The 12,042-nt window shown below is 45.8% G+C and overlaps 1 non-coding gene across 1 annotated transcript; it reads right to left on the bottom strand.

The window, feature by feature from the left end:
* Window positions 1-11,645: 11,645 nt before the first annotated feature.
* On the bottom strand, window positions 11,646-11,781 carry LOC128591063 (small nucleolar RNA SNORA21). Its single transcript, XR_008381499.1, has one exon. It is a non-coding gene; the product is annotated as a small nucleolar RNA SNORA21 (small nucleolar RNA).
* Window positions 11,782-12,042: the final 261 nt, after the last annotated feature.

Genomic DNA, 12,042 nt, shown 5'->3' with positions numbered 1-12,042 from the left:
GGTGCTTTAAGCGAACCCGGTGGCGTTTACCAAGAAGTCAGGCTTGAAACCAGAGAGGCCTGGAGCTAGGCAGCAAGGGATGAACTTCCTATCCGCCCTACAGGGCTCTGCGGCTCTGGTAGGTTGGCAAGAAGAGTCAGCCTTCTCTGTATAATTCCACGCATCCTCACGAAGGGCTGTCAAGGAGGCGGGCCTTCCCCAGTGGACAGGCTAGTCAGTTAAAGCACACATTTCTCGGGGCCCCGCAGACCAGCGGCAGGGAGGCAGGTTGGGCTCCCTGTGCCACCACCCACCTCACTCATGACAGAGCCCTGCAGAGCAGAGGAAAGCAGAGCTCAGAAATGCCAGTGGGAGGGGAGAGTGCACCTGTGGAGGAGACAGAGCTGTGGAGGCTCTGGAGAGGCAGATCATTGCTGTGCTGTGATCACATCACAACCTTGGAGCTCCAGTTCCCGTATTGGAGGCAGGGAACCAGAATCCCCTCCTCTGGAGTTGTGGGGGAGCACAGCGCTGATTTGAGAAAAGCGCCCAGCCCAAGACCAGTGGGGGATGGAGCGTGCCGTTCCCCTCATGCCCAAGCCCACCCCGCACCCCCCGGAGAGACCACCTGTCCTTGGGAAGTAGCGCCTGGGATCTCACAGCTGTGGTGGCATCCTTCCGATATGTGAGTCTTCTGCACAGGCCAAGAGAGCAATGAGCTGGGGCCAGCCTGGCCTGGGGTGGAAGTGGGATCTAAAGGGAAGGACATGGCACTAGCTGCTCCCACATCCTCCTCTCCCCAGGCTTCTGTGACTTCATTACCTTTTATCCTGGCTCTCCATGGCCAAGCAAATCCTTGGCAGGATGGCTAAGGTGTATTTTCATTTTCTCCAAATGAAATTTGTAGCCTGCGGTCACCAAGCCTCTCTGATTGTTTTCTGGGCAGAAGGACCAGATCCTTGCCCACCAAACTCACAGGAGGACCATTTTCACCAAATATAAGTTTATTTTCACAACTTCATTTTTTTTGTTGTTGTTGTACTGCTAGTGATTCTAGAAGGCAGCTGCTCCTGGCCTTCTGCCTTGCCTACGGTGAGTCCAGACCTAGATCCGGCTGCCCCCCTATTTATGCTATGACTTCTACAGTTTGCCCTTTCCATGCCCTCTGTGCTGTGGTGGGTGGTGGGTGGTGGGTGGGGTAGCTATCTGGCAGTTTTAGCCGTTGGGAAACAGATCCAGCCTGTGCCCTGCTCTGGCCATGTGCACTGCCCTCCTCTCCTCATAATGTGTCCTGAGTCACAGGGATATGTGTGGGGAGCTGGCATTTGGGTAGGGTCTCCTGTCCAAGCTCAGGCTTACTTGTGGGTGTCTTAGGGGTGGAGGGGACTACTGATATTTTGGATCTGAACATTCAGACTTCTCCTGGACCTAATTCCTTTCCCCACTCTCCCAACTTCAACTTCATATCACAGTTCCATGTACTGCCTGGCAGCCCCACTCTCACAACTCTGCTTGGGGGATTTGCTCTGTGCTTAGAGCCTCTCAGGTCATGGGGTCACAACGGCCACTCCCGGATCTAGAAATCAATATTTTAGGCATCAGGGGCTGCATGCAGCATCTGTGATATACTCCTCTGATTCTGATGCCTGCTGAAGTGTAGGGACCACTGGCCTAGACAAGGGATAGATGAACCCAGGCCCTGGCAGGAAGGACTTGGAGAGAAGGGCGGACTGATTCAGCAATGGTTCTGAGGCTTGCTGCAGGAGCCAATGGCTATCTCTGTGGAGCCTGCTCTTCCTGTGGTCCCGCTCCCTTTCACCTGGATTCCGGGCTTGCAATGTCCCTGTGTGCCAATTATGAGGACTGGGACAGGCAGAGCCAGCTTTACAGGGTAGTACCTGGGCTGTCACAAAGGGCCCCACTTTCTGAGGCTCTGCTGTGGACTCATCTTGTTCCATTCATGTTCTTTGCAGGGGCACCAGCTTGACCCAGCTTGCCTGGAATTTCTGTGTTAGCACTGAAAGTCTTATGTCTTGGGAAAACCTTTAGTCCTTGGCAGAGCACAGTAACTGGTAACCTCAGCCCTCTGCTTGGAGAAGGAAGGCCTCCTGGGCGCTGGTGAAGACGGCCCTGATAGCCAGCATGGTGCCCTTTGAGGCTCCCAGACCCTGTTTCTACTAAAAAAAAAAAAAAAAGAAAAAGAAAAGAAAGAAAAAAGTGAGGCAAGAGGATTGCTTGAGCCCAGGAGTTTGAGGTTGCTGTGAGCTATGATGCCACAGTACTCTATCAAAGGTGAAAAAGTGAGACTCTGCTTCAAAACAAAAGCCGGAAAACAAAACAAAACAAAAAAACAGCAGAAATCTGAGTAGACATTTCTTCAAGTTGTTAATGAGCACATGGAAAGATACTCAACACCATGATTAATTAGAGAAATACAAATCAAAACGTCTTTGAGATGCCACCTCAGGCCACCAGGATGGCTGGTTTAATAAGTGTTGGAGAGGATGCAGAAAAATTGGAATTTTCATATGCTGCTGGTGGGAGCGTACAGTGGTGTAGCTGTTTTAGACAATATTCTAAGTAATTTCTGAAAATGTCAAACATAGAGTTACCATTTGGCCCATCAATTCCACTCCTAAGTATAAATCCAAGAGAAATGAAAGCAAATGTCTGCACTAAAACTTGTGCATGAATATTCATAGCAGCATAATTCCTAACAGTCAAAGAAGTGGAAACAAAGTGTCCATCAATTGATAAGTGGATAAGCACGTGTGATGTGTATGTATAGTAGAATATTACTCAGGGGTGAAAAGTAATGAAATGTGGATACAGGCAGCATGGATAAAGCCTGAAAACATTATGCTAAGTGAAGGAAGATGGTCACAGACGTCTCTATTGTCTAACAGTCACACGGAATGTTCACAACAGACAAATCTATAGAGATGGAAAATCTCAGTGGTGGCTGCCAGGGGCTGGGGGAGGAGAAGATGGGGGGTATAGGGGCTTTTTTTTTAGGGGAAATAAAGATGTTCTAAATTTAGAGAACAACTAATTGTGAGGGATGTACAACTCTGTGACTAGATTAAAAACCACTGAATTGTCTACTTTAAAAGGGAAAATTTTATGACATATAAATCATATTTCCATGAGACTGTTATTAAAAAGTCAGCTGCCAGTGCAGCAGCCCAGGTGGTTGTGGGCAGGTGCTGCAGTCCCCGTGGGCTGGCTGCAGACCTGGCTGCCTGCTGTGGTACCTGGTACCTTGTGCAGAGCCAGATACCCTCCCTGGGTAGCGCAGAGGCAGCAGGCACATTTCCAGCCAGCATGACAACTGGAGATGAACAGCTCCTCACCAGCAGGGCTTGCTTGCCTCCCCGTTACAAGCCCGTTTACTAAGCAGGCTACTGGGCAAGCAGCAGGACGCAGGCATTCCCTGCCTGCTCCACAGCCTGTGGGTTTCCCAAGAGGAACTCTTGGCTTGACTGGTGGCCGTAGCCTGCTGTCAAGCAGAGAAATGCCCATGGCCCCATTTCCTGTGTGCCATCTGCTAGCCTTTAACAGCAAGGAGCCAAGCATCACCTGCCACCTGAGTGGCATATGTGACCCTGGGTAGTGGTGCTGGGTATTTATGAAGCCTGCCTCTTCTCCTTTGAGCCTCAGGGGAAGCTGTGGGACACAGCATGTGAGAGAGGTCACATGTGCTAAAGAATGCAGAGGCAGGAGTTGGCTGGCACCCCGCAGGCCCACCTCCTCGGCACTCCATACCTTGGCCATGGGCTCATGTGAGGACCTTTTCTTCCCATTACCTAAACACAGGCAGAGCTGAGTCTGTGGTGCCAGCCAGGGCTGAACTCTGTCTGTGGTAGGGTGACCAGTTGGTGTTTTCCTTGACTGGAGGGAGGGCCAGGTGTAGGAGCCTGTGTCTGACCTAGGTCCCGCAACCTCTCTGAGCCCCAAAGGGAGATGAACACTTGCAGGGCTGTGGTTAGGAAACAGCAGCACATGCTCTGGGCCAGACGCAGAAACAGTAGTCACGCAAGAAGGTGTGGCAGTTATCCTGGACCAGAGTTTCCATAAAACACAGGTCCTTACTGTTTTCCTCCTCTATTCGTCCATCTTCTCTGGTTTTAGACCATGCCCAGCGTATGAAGAACATCAGAGAAGGCCGGCCTTGCTCTGGTGCTTCCAGGGATTGCTCGGTGCCCTCATGCGCTCCCTTGCCTTCTTCAGCACCAGCCCTTTTCTTTCCGTTTGACCCTGGACCACTCAGCCTGGGTTATGATCCTTTCTGTAGCGGTGGGTGGTAGAGACCAGCCTTTGTTAATCACATTTGTGCTGTGTTCAGAGCAAGGGGCCGGTGCAGAAGGACAGACAGCAACTTATGGGATTAATTATTTTCTACATCCTCTTCTTTGTCACTCCAACCCAAATCCCCATCACTGCTGTCATAAGCCAGTTGTGTTTGAAGATGGCAGAAATTGAAAGAGACATCTTCAGGGCTCCCAGGCCAGAGAGGCCTATTCCCATCTTAGTGAAGAAAGAAAAAGATGTATAAGCAAAGTGCCAGGAACTCCCCTGAGGGTTGGGCGGGGGTCCTTGAGTTGTGCCTCTGCTGGGTGTACTCAAGCAACTCTGGTTTGGTTTCTCTCACATCCATCCATTTATCCACCTGCCCATCCACCCATCCCTTCATCCACCCATCTGACCTGGAGGCAGGAAGCTTATTAGACTGCAACCAGTGTCCAGGGGACAACCCAAGGGTCCTGAAGCTTAGTGGTGCTGTAAAGTTCATGGGGAGAGGAGCAAAGAGAGAAATGCTTGCTGAACAGGTATTACCTGTCTGGGTGTGAACACTTAAACAGACTGGGGGAGTACAGAATGACTTGTGATATGGGGTCTGAGTAAAGACAATGAGCTCAGGTTGGGATGCCATGAACACAGAGGAGCCTCTGGGCCAGCCTGTGACCAGAGGCCTTGAATGGCACGATAAATTGAGAGTGACCTGAAGGGTAATAGGGAGTCACTTAAAGTTTTTGATCTAGGGAAGCAACATGGCACATTTGGAGTTTAAGGAAGGTCGCATTGGATGGTGTATAAAGGAAAGAGGTCAGATACTTAGGTACTTGTCCTGGTGGAGTTAGTGAGTGCCCAGGCTGGAGAATGGAAAGGGCGAGACAGCTAAGCACAACCTCTAAGGAAATCTTTAACAGGCCTTGTGAGCACCTTTTGATGAATAAAAAGTACTCATAACTCCCAGTGTTTTTCCTATGCTTTCTTGGAGGAAGATATTGGCCTGGGGAAAGACTTCATGAAGAAGACTGCCATGGCAATTGCAACAACAACAAAAATAAACAAATGGGACTTCATTAAACTGAAAAGCTTCTGTACAGCTAAGGAGACAATAACCAAAGCAAAGAGACAACCTACACAATGGGAAAGGATATTTGCATATTTTCCATCAGACAAAAGCTTGATAACTAGGATCTATAGAGAACTCAAATTAATCCACATGAAAAAAGCCAACAATCCCTTATATCAATGGGCAAGAGACATGAATAGAACTTTCTCTAAAGTTCTCTAAAGTTTGTTAGCCATTCGACAGACGAATGGCTAACAAACACATGAAAAAATGTTCATCATCTCTGTATATTAGAGAAATGCAAATCAAAACAACCCTGAGATATCATCTAACCCCAGTGAGAATGGCCCACATCACAAAATCTCAAAACTGCAGATGCTGGCGTGGATGTGGAGAGAAGGGAACACTTTTACACTGCTGGTGGGACTGCAAACTAGTACAACCTTTCTGGAAGGAAGTATGGAGAAACCTCAAAGCACTCAAGCTAGACCTCCCATTTGATCCTGCAATCCCATTACTGGGCATCTACCCAGAAGGAAAAAAATCCTTTTATCATAAGGACACTTGTACTAGACTGTTTATTGCAGCTCAATTTACAATTGCCAAAATGTGGAAACAGCCTAAATGCCCACCAACCCAGGAATGGATTAACAAGCTGTGGTATATGTATACCATGGAATACTATTCAGCCATTAAAAAATAATGGAGACTTTACATCCTTTGTATTAACCTGGATGGACGTGGAAGACATTATTCTTGGTAAAGCATCACAAGAATGGAGAAGCCTGAATCCTATGTACTCAATTTTGATATGAGGACAATTAATGACAATTAAGGTTGGGGAAGCAGAAAGAGGGATGGAGGGAGGGGGGTGGGGCCTTGGTGTGTGTCACACTTTATGGGGGCAAGACATGATTGCAGGAGGGACTTTACCTAACAATTGCAATCAGTGTAACTGGCTTATTGTACCCTCAATGAATCCCCAACAATAAAAAAAAAAAAAAAAAAGTACTCATAACTCAAATGGATTGAAGTTCACTCATTCATATCTGGGCATTGCATGCCTGGACAGGTAAGGGAGCCTCCTGGGAGAATGCACACCTACCCCCCAGACCCCCACAGGCTGGCCCAGAGGCTGGGGTTGTCTCCAGCAGATTCTGCACTTCAACTTCTGCCCAACATCCTATTCTTAGCCTAGTTTTCCAATGGTACCTCCCTAGGAATGACATGATGCATGCTGTGCTGCATCCATGGCTGACTCAGCCTGCAGACGCGCTGGTGGGCCCTGGCCACCTTCCCCCTATGCTGCTGTGTAAAGGAACCAGTTGGCTACACAGGCCTTCTCCTTCCAGGCTTCACATCAGGGCCCAGTTTGAGGAAACCTTTCCCAAACGGCTTTGGAAATGAAATATTTGTATACAAAATCAATCGAGCAAGATTGAGTTGGTTGAAATGGTCCAAATTATTTGGAACCATGTCTGGTTTAACTGAGTCTTATTACTCAAAACACTGATCAAGCTGGGAAAGCTGTTAAAATGCTGTAGAAATAGAAAATTATAAGCCCAAAGTACTGTGATTCTGTCTTGGTTAAAATCACAGTTCACAGTCATAGTTATATTTAAAGTAAAACCTGAGAGTATCAAAGAAAGCCTGAAAACTGGAGAGCCCTAGGGGATGCTGTCTCAGTCTGCTAAGGCTGTCACAATGAAACATCACAGACCAGGTGGCTTAAATAGCAGAAATTTATTTGCTCATAGTTGTGGAGGCTGGAAATCGAAGATCAAGGATGTTTTCTCTGAAGCTTCTGTCCTTGGCTTCCAGATGGCTGTCTGGCTGTCTCCACCCTGTCCCCATAGAGCCTTTTCTCTGTGCAGACCCATCTCTGGTGTCTCTTCCTCTTCTGATAGGGACACAAGTTCTATCAGATGTTCCTACCCTTTGACCTTATTTAGCTTTAATTACCTCTTTAAAGACCGTGTCTCCAAATATAGTCACCCTGGGAGCTAGGGCTTCAAGCTAGGATACTGAGGGGACACGATTTAGCCCCTAATACCAATCCTTTTTGATAAAAGAAGGTTGAAGGATATTGATTAGTTACTATTAATGTAAAGGCACAAAAGATAAAAAGCTTATTGTTTAAATATTTTATGTTATAATTTTATCTTATTTAACAAAATTTTAAATAATGCTTATAAGTCAGGCACACTTTTAAGAAAATTAGAAATATTGATTTAAGGGGCAAAGAACATATTTAAGGTCAATTTCAATGTCTTTTCCATTTTATTGTCATAAATTGATATATGCTGTGAAGGATGGGGAAGTCCCTGGGAATACTGGTTATTATGACATCTGTGCTCATGTTCCATGAGCTGTTACTTGCATCCTTTAGTCTCTGCGAGATTGTTACAGGAAAACGCATCTGTCAGAATGTTTGCTATAGAAAATTGCATCAACTCAGTCCAAGGTATCAGCTATGTTTGTCTCAGGAAATTGAGCTTGCTCACCAACCGTATCACAATTAACCCACCCGTAATTGCCTCACTGTTCTTGATATATCCTCCCTCTGAATATAAAGTCTTCTTAGGAAAAGTGCTTACAGGTTTTTCACCCCAACCCCCTTCTAAGTTACCATCTCTTGGCACTTGTGAAAACACCGTGCTCCATCTCATTCTTCACCCACAGGACACACAGCCCACTGTACGCAAAGGCCCCTGCATGCCTCAGACAGGATGCCACCACGCCCCGAGATTCCTTCTGTCCACCTTCTGTCCAGTCGTCCTTTCCCAGGTGTACCCCAGACTCGAGGTCTCCTGTGGTCCCAGCCTCAGTTCCCCTCACCAACCGGCAGGCCTCCTCTCTGCCTCTCCCCAGGCTTATTCCTGCCTAGAGTCAATGCCTCTTCCCCCTCACCTGTGAGTTTTCTTCTGCCTTCTCTGCCTTGAACACCTGGTGAGTCCCCATCTATCTTCTCTGTCACCTTGACTGGCAGCCTGCAGACACCCACCAGTGTGCCCTGCTTCGTGGCAGGCCCAGGTCCTGCCTTTCCCGGGTGTCTGCTCTGAAACCTCTGGCCTAGAAACACCTGTGAGGGGGAGGACTTCAGCACAGACTTCTGTTGATGAAGTGGAATGGAAAAAATACGAAGAAAAGGGAGAAATAGAAACAATGGAAAATGAAAGACGCCCTTGCTCATTTTTTAGAATTGAATCATGCTTCTGTGGAATAAATGTAAAAGCATATTGTACCCTTTTTATTTAAAATGTCAACTTTTAGGATATATGGGGAAGTATACATATCCTTTACAACTAGTTACATACCTTGAGATGAAAGAAAGTTAGGGTCTCTGTTTTTAAATGTTCAGGGGAGTACACAGATTTTCAAGATAAATAGGGCCAAATTTGGAAGGTGGAGCAGCCCTGTGAACAGACTGTGCCATCAGGGGCTGGGCAGTCAGCAGGGCCTGGTCCTTGGTGATGGCCCCACACCTGGGTCAGTGAGAATGGGAGTTTAGGAGGGCACCTGCTGTATCATCACCTCGTCATAATAATGAGAAAGGCTGCCTTTGGGGGTGGCCTTTCATCCTAAGAGCTCTTCCAGTCTGTCCAATAACTCCCGGGCCAGACAATAAGTTCTTATTTTAAAAGGAGAGCAGAGCTCTGTTTCTTCCCAAGGTCACCATCCAGCTAAGATGTGACCAGTGTGTCTGTGGCAGCAGTCCAACCCACCTGACCATGAGTGCCACCCACCAGCTGTAAATACCACTGTTAAAGGGTTGAATGGGCTCCCCCCATTCATCTGTTGAAGCTCCAAGCCCCAATATGTCAGAATGGGACTGTGTTTGGAGACAGGGCCTTTAAAGAGGTGGTTAAGGTAGAGTGAGGTGTTAGGGTGCTGTTTGGACACTCAGAGGGATGCAGCAGTCACATGCACAGAGGAAGGCCATGTGAGGACACAGCAAGAGAGGTGGCCATCTGCAAGCTATGGCCTGTGCTGGCACCATGATCTTGGACCTTCAGCCTCCAAAACTGTAAGCAAACAAATGTCTGTTGGTAAGTCCCTAGCCTGTGGTATTTAGTTATGGCAGCCCAAGCAAGCCTACATTAGTAGCCACCCAAAATTTGTCCAAGGACCGCACTGGAACCATGAAAGGTGAACTTTTTCTTTCAGAGGATGCTGCCGTAATCAAGAAAAAAAGCTCCCTGAGCAATAAATGTGAGTGCCAAACCTCAAGCTGTCATCATGTGTAGAAAACTGGGCCCTTCTTGACTGATGTAACTGGACAGGCAGGCTATCCCAACACATCCTGTGGGGCTCCTGCCTCTGTCTGTACAGAAGCTTCCCACACTGGCCATCCACAAGCTCCCTTGAAGCCACCTTGGCCATCATATAACATGACAAAGAGAGGTGAGTGGTGTCGGCAGAGCTGCGCTTTACCGTGGATGGGGGTGGCCTGGCTGCTGACCTTTAAAATGTATATATTTGAACAGGGTTTTTACTTTAGAAGTTTTAGATTTACAGAAAATTACAAAGAAAAAAAGTTTATAAAAATGGTACAGAGAATTTCCACATAGTCTTCACTCAGTTTTTCCTTAATGTCTATTTTCTGTTCCAAGATCCCATCCAAGATACTACATTCCATTTATGTCCCTGTGGCTTCTTCTGGGCTGTGACATTTCCTCAGACTTCTGCTGTTTTGATGATCTTGACAGTTTCAAGAAGGACTGGCTGGATATTTTATACAATGCCCCCCAGTTTGGGTCAGCCTGACGTGGTTCTGTAGTTACACAGAGGTTATGAGTTTGGAGAGGAAGAGCACAGAGGTGAAGTAACATTCTCCCCACACCAGTGTCAACATGGCATGTCACTGCTGGCATTGACTCTGATCACCTGGCGGAGGTCGTCTTCGCCAGGTGTATCCACTGTAAAGTATCTTTTATCCTCTTCCCTCACTGTGCTCTATAAGAATGTCACTAAGCAGAGAACACATATCCTTTGGGCATGAATAAATACTACATTATTTATTTTTGTTGCTCAAATTTTTTCAGTGTTGGCCATTGGGAGCTTTTTCAGTTGACTCCTACATGCTTTTGACGTAGTCTTGTCACTGTGTGTTTTGTGTGGTATGTGTGTGTATGTGTGCACACACATATGTTTAAGTACTTTCTTAGTTTCTGGCATTATAAGATAATCCAGGCTCATCTAGTATATTCCCTCCCCAGCCCTAGAATCAACCATTTCTCCAAAAAGCCTGATTCCTTTTCTTGGAGAATGGAATTAGAAGCCAAGATCTGGAGGCTGGATGTGCCCATTGCTACTGGGGTGTCATTTCTAGAAGACAGAGCTAGAAATATATGTATGTATAGTGGCCCAACTATACAAACATATCTATGACTACTTGTATATTGATGCATCCGTATCTATAGTAAGCTAAACCTGAGTTCATGCTGATGTCTCTGCCTCTAATCCATTACCACATGTTTTGTTTTAGCTTGTCCCTCTTGCTTATCTGTCACCTCCATCTCCATCAGTGAAAAACCCTGTTGTACAATCTCAGTATACATACACTCTGAGTTCAGAATTATTAGCTTGTGCCCCTGTGGAACATACTTTATATAATTATTCTTCTTTTCTATTTGTTAAGGTTTGTACCATGGCTTAGGTGTGGCTTGCTTTTATAAATGCATCACATGTGCTTGAGAAAAACCTGTATTCTGCTGTTATTGGAGGGGGTGTGCTATAAATGTCAATTATGTCGAGTTAATTGATAGTGGTGTTCAGGTCATCTGCATCCCTATTGATTTCTACCGGTTTGGCCTATCAATTATGGACAAAGAAGTACTGAAGTCTTCAAGGCTGATAGTGGGTTTGCCTAATTCTCTGTATTTACGGACTATCAGTTTTTGCCTGATATGTGTTGGTGCTGTATTATTTCATAATTTAATTTTTTAATTTAATGTCTGTGTTGCAATTCATGTTTCATAATTGTATAATGGTCCTTTTTATTCCTGATAATCATCTTTGTTCTAAAGTCAGCTCCGTCTGAAATTAATATAGCTACTCTCAATTTCTTTGTGTGTGTCTGTGTGTGTGTGTGTGTGTGTTAACATGTCATAGCTTCCTCCCCACTTTTCCTTTTAACCTATCTATGTCAGGGTAATTCATGTGGTTTTCTTATAGACTGCATGCAGATGTCTTTTAAATTTTTTTTTTTTGAGAGTTTATTAGGCAGTTCACAGTATACCATTTTGGGAACACTTCCAGAGCCTCTCTCTTGACTCAATGCCTCAACTCTTAGTCCCCAAGAACATCTTGTTACACCACCGATTGAAGTAAAACAACACAAAATGCTGCCACTTTACCCCAAGGCAGTACTTTTAATCTGCCCTTTCTTGATGGCTCAATGGGTCATTAGCAAAAGGCCCATTGAGTGCTTTTAAGGGGGTGTCTTTTAAATGTTTTTAATCCAATCTTATGATCTCTTTCTTTTATCTGGCATTCACATTTAAATTGAATTGGTGGTAGAGTTGGAGTAAAAATTACCATTTTGTTAAGTGTATATATTCATTGCATTTGTTCTTTGTAGATTTCCCCACTCTTTTTTTGCCTTTTCTGGTTTTAAGTATCTCATGTGATTCTGTATAAGATTAAGTACCTTATAGGATTTCATTAAGTAGATAGCTCTATCTTAACCTATAATTTATATT

Source organism: Nycticebus coucang, chromosome 7 (assembly GCF_027406575.1).
Source record: "Nycticebus coucang isolate mNycCou1 chromosome 7, mNycCou1.pri, whole genome shotgun sequence".
Taxonomy (NCBI): Eukaryota; Metazoa; Chordata; class Mammalia; order Primates; family Lorisidae; genus Nycticebus; species Nycticebus coucang.
This window is presented reverse-complemented; position numbering and strand designations above follow the sequence as displayed.